Here is a 5,626-nt window from a genome sequence, read left to right on the forward strand (position 1 = left end):
AGCTGTTCATATTTTTCACACCTTTTCAGGCTCTTCATGTTTTTCAACACCGTTTCATGCTCCTCATATTTTTGACACCTTTTGAATCTCTTCATACTTTTCACACCTTTTCAGACTCTTCATGTTTCTGATCACCGTTTCATGCTCCTCCTATTTTTGAGACCGTTTCATGCTCATCTCATTTTTGACACCTTTTGAAGCTCTTCATATATTTCACACCTTTTGAAGCTCTTCATATTTTTCACACGTTTGGAGGCTCTTCATGTTTTTCAACACCGTTTCATGCTGCTTCTGTTTTTCAGACGGTTTCATGCTCCTCATATTTTTCACAGCTTTTTGAGCTCTTCATATTTTTCACACCTTTTCAGGCTCTTCATGTTTTTGAACACCGCTACATCCTCCTCCTATTTTTCAGATCGTTTCATGCTCCTCATATTTTTCACACATTTTGAAGCTGTTCATATTTTTCACACCTTTTCAGGCTCTTCATGTTTTTGAACACCGCTTCATGCTCCTCCTATTTTTAAGACCGTTTCATGTTCCTCATGTATTTCACACCTTTTGAAGCTCTTCACATTTTTCACACCTTCTCAGGTTCTTCATGTTTTTCAACACCGCTTCATGCTCCTCCTTTTTTTCAGACCATTTCATGCTCCTCATATTTTTGACACATTTTGAAGCTCTTCATATTTGTCAGACCTTTTCAGGCTCTTCATGTTTTTGAACACCGTTTCATAATTCTCCTATTTTTCAGACCGTTTCATGCTCCTCATAATTTGACACCTTTTGAAGCTCTTCATATTTTTCACACCTTTTCAGGCTCTTCATGTTTTTCAACACCGATTCATGATCCTCCTATTTTTCAGAAGGTTTCATGCTCCTCATATTTTTGACACCTTTTGAAGCTCTTCATAATTTTCACACCTTTTCAGGCTCTTCATGTTTTTCAACACCGCTTCATGCTCCTCCTATTTTTCAGATCGTTTCATGCTCCTCATATATTTGACACCTTTTGAAGCTCCATATATTTTTCACACCTTTTCAGTCTCTTCATGTTTTTCAAAACCATTTCATGATCCTCCTATTTTTCAGAATGTTTCATGCTCCTCATATTTTTGACATATTTTGAAGTTCTTCATATTTTTCACATATTTTCAGGCTCTTCATGTTTTTCAACAACGTTTCATGCTCCTCATAATTTTGACACCTTTTGAAGCTCTTCATATTTTTCACACCTTTTGAAGTTGTTCATATATTTCACACCTTTTCAGGCTCTTGATGTTTTTCAACACCACTTCATGCTCCTCCTATTTTTCAGACCCTTTCATGCTAATCTAATTTTTGACACCTTTTGAAGCTCTTCATATTTTTCACACCTTTTGAAGGTCTTCATATTTTTCACACCTTTTCAGGCTGTTCATGTTTTTCAACACCGTTTCATGCTCCTCCTATTTTTCAGACCCTTTCATGCTAATCTAATTTTTGACACCTTTTGAAGCTCTTCTTATTTTTCAAAACTTTTGAAGCTCTTCATATTTTTCACACGTTTTCAGGCTCTTCATGTTTTTCAACACCGTTTCATGCTCCTCCTATTTTTCAGGCCGTTTCATGCTCCTCATATTTTTGACATCTTTTGAAGCTCTATATATTTTTCACACCTTTTCAGCCTCTTCATGTTTTTCAACACCGCTTCATGCTCCTCCTATTTTTCAGAATGTTTCATGCTCCTCATAATTTTGACACCTTTTGAAGCTCTTCATATTATTCACACCTTTTCAGGTTCTTCATGTTTTTCAACACCGCTTCATGCTCCTCCTATTTTGCAGACCGTTTCATGCTCATCTAATTTTTGACTCCTTTGAAGCTCTTCATATATTTCACACCTTTTGAAGCTCTTCAGATTTTTCACATTTTTGAAACTCTTCATATTTTTCACACTTTTTCAGGCTCTTCATGTTTTTCATCACCGCTTCATGCTCCTGCGATTTTTCACACCGCTTCATACTTCTCATATTTTTGACACGTTTTGAGGCTCTTCATATATTTCACACATTTTGAAGCTCCTCATATTTTTCCATTTTTGCAGCTCTTCATATTTTTCACACCTTTTCAGGCTCTTCATGTTTTTCAACACCACTTCATGCTCCTCCTATTTTTCAGACCGTTTCGTGCTCCTCATATTTTTCACACCTTTTGAAGCTCGTCATATTTTTCACACCTTTTCAGGCTCTTCATGTTTTTCAACACCACTTCATGCTTCTCCTAATTTTCAGACCGTTTCATGCTCCTCATGTATTTCACACCTTTTGAAGCTCTTCATATATTTCACACCTTTTCAGGCTCTTCATGTTTTTCAACACGACTTCATGCTTCTCCTAATTTTCAGACCGTTTCATGCTCCTCATATTTTTCACACATTTTGAAGCTCGTCATATTCTTCACACCGTTTCAGGCTATTCATGTTTTTCAACACCACTTCATGCTCCTCCTATTTTTCAGGCCGTTTCTTGCTCCTCATATTTTTGACACTTTTTGAAGCTCTTCATATTTTTCACACCTTTTCAGGTTCTTCATGTTTTTGAACACCGCTTCATGATCCTCCTATTTTTCAGACCGTTTCATGCTCCTCATATTTTTGACACTTTTTGAAGCTCTTCATATTTTTCACACCTTTTCAGGCTCTTCATGTTTCTCAACACAGCTTCATGCTCCTCCTATTTTTCAGACCCTTTCATTCTCCTCATATTTTTGACACCTTTTGAAGCTCTTCATATATTTCACAACTTTTCAATCTCTTCTTTTTTTTCAACACCACTTCATGCTCCTCCTATATTTCAGACCGTTTGATGCTCATCTCATTTTTGACACCTTTTGAAGCTCTTCATATATTTCACATCTTTTCAGGCTTTTCATGTTTTTGAACACCGCTTCATGATCCTCCTATTTTTCAGACCGTTTCATGCTCCTCATATTTTTGACAACTTTTGAAGCTCTTCATATTTTTCACACTTTTTCAGGCTCTTCATGTTTTTGAACACCGCTTCATGATCCTCCTATTTTTCAGACCGTTTCATGCTCTTCAAATATTTGACACCTTTTGAAGCTCTTCATATTTTTCACACCTTTTCATGCTCTTCATGTTTTTCAACACCGTTTCATGCTGATTCTATTTTTCAGACCATTTCATGCTCCTCATATTTTTCACACCTTTTGAAGCTCTTCATATTTTTCACACCTTTCAAGCTCTTCATGTTTTTCTACACCGTTTCATGCTGCTTCTATTTTTCAGACCGTTTCATGAGCCTCATATTTTTCACACGTTTTGAAGATCTTCATATTTTTCACACGTTTTCACGCTCTACATGTTTTTGAACACAGCTTCATGCTCCTCCTATTTTTCAGACCGTTTCATGCTCATCTCATTTTTGACAACTTTTGAAGTTCTTCATATTTTTCACATATTATGAAGCTCTTCACATTTTACAAACCTTTTCAGGCTCTTCATGTTTTTCAACACCGCTTCATGCTCCTCCTTTTTTCAGGCCGTTTGATGCTCCTCATATTTTTGGCACCTTTTTAAGCTCTTCATATATTTCACACCTTTTCAGGCTCTTCATGTTTTTCAACACCGCTTCAGCTCCTCCTATTTTTCAGACCGTTTCATGCTCATCTAATTTTTGACAACTTTTGAAGCTCTTCATATTTTTCACACCTTTTCAGGCTCTTCATATTTTTCAACACAACTTCATGCATCTCCTATTTTTCGGACCGTTTCATGCTCCTCATGTTTTTCAAACCTTTTGAAGCTCTTCATATTATTCACACCTTTTCAGGCTCTTCATTTGTTTAAACACCGTTTCATGCTCCTTCTACTATTCAGACCGTTTCATGCTCCTCTTATTTTTGACACCTTTTGAAGCTCTTCATATTTTTCACACCTTATCAGGCTCTTCATGTTTTTGAACACCGCTTCATGCTCCTCCTGTTTTTCAGACCGTTTCATGCTCCTCCTATTTTTGACACATTTAGAAGCTATTCATATTTTTCTCACGTTTTCAGGCTCTTCATGTTTTTGAACACCGCTTCATGCTCCTCCTAATTTACAGACCGTTTCATGCTCCTCATGTATTTCACACCTTTTGTAGCTCTTCATATTTTTCACACCTTCTGAAGCTCTTCATATTTTTCACACCTTTTCAGGTCTTCATGTTTTTGAACACCGTTTCATACTCCCCTATTTTTCAGACCGTTTCATGCTCCTCATATTTTTGACACCTTTTGAAGCTCTTCATAATTTTCAAACCTCTTCCGGCTCTTCATGATTTTCAAAACCGCTTCATGCGCCTCCTATTTTTCACACCATTTCATGCTCATCTCATTTTTGACACCTTTTGAAGCTCTTCATATTTTTCACACCTTTTCAGGCTCTTCATGTTTTTGAACACAGCTTCATGCTCCTCCTATTTTTCAGACCGTTTCATACTCCTCATATTTTTGACACGTTTTGAGGCTCTTCATATATTTCACACATTTTGAAGCTCTTCATATTTTTCACATTTTTGAACTTCTTCATATTTTTCACACCTTTTCAGGCTCTTCATTTTTTTTAACACCACTTCATGCTCCTCCTATTTTTCAGACCGTTTCATGCTCATCTAATTTTTGACTCCTTTTGAAGCTCTTCATATATTTCACACCTTTTGAAGCTCTTCAGATTTTTCACATTTTTGAAACTCTTCATATTTTTCACACTTTTTCAGGCTCTTCATGTTTTTCATCACCGCTTCATGCTCCTGCGATTTTTCACACCGCTTCATACTTCTCATATTTTTGACACGTTTTGAGGCTCTTCATATATTTCACACATTTTGAAGCTCCTCATATTTTTCCATTTTTGCAGCTCTTCATATTTTTCACACCTTTTCAGGCTCTTCATGTTTTTCAACACCACTTCATGCTCCTCCTATTTTTCAGACCGTTTCGTGCTCCTCATATTTTTCACACCTTTTGAAGCTCATCATATTTTTCACACCTTTTCAGGCTCTTCATGTTTTTCAACACCACTTCATGCTTCTCCTAATTTTCAGACCGTTTCATGCTCCTCATGTATTTCACACCTTTTGAAGCTCTTCATATATTTCACACCTTTTCAGGCTCTTCATGTTTTTCAACACCACTTCATGCTTCTCCTAATTTTCAGACCGTTTCATGCTCCTCATATTTTTCACACCTTTTGAAGCTCGTCATATTCTTCACACCGTTTCAGGCTATTCATGTTTTTCAACACCACTTCATGCTCCTCCTATTTTTCAGGCCGTTTCTTGCTCCTCATATTTTTGACACTTTTTGAAGCTCTTCATATTTTTCACACCTTTTCAGGTTCTTCATGTTTTTGAACACCGCTTCATGATCCTCCTATTTTTCAGACCGTTTCATGCTCCTCATATTTTTGACACCTTTTGAAGCTCTTCATATTTTTCACACCTTTTCAGGCTCTTCATGTTTCTCAACACAGCTTCATGCTCCTCCTATTTTTCAGACCCTTTCATTCTCCTCATATTTTTGACACCTTTTGAAGCTCTTCATATATTTCACAACTTTTCAATCTCTTCTTTTTTTTCAACAC

The sequence above is a fragment of the Dama dama genome, unplaced genomic scaffold (assembly GCF_033118175.1).
Source record: "Dama dama isolate Ldn47 unplaced genomic scaffold, ASM3311817v1 ptg000082l, whole genome shotgun sequence".
In the NCBI taxonomy this organism is placed as follows: domain Eukaryota; kingdom Metazoa; phylum Chordata; class Mammalia; order Artiodactyla; family Cervidae; genus Dama; species Dama dama.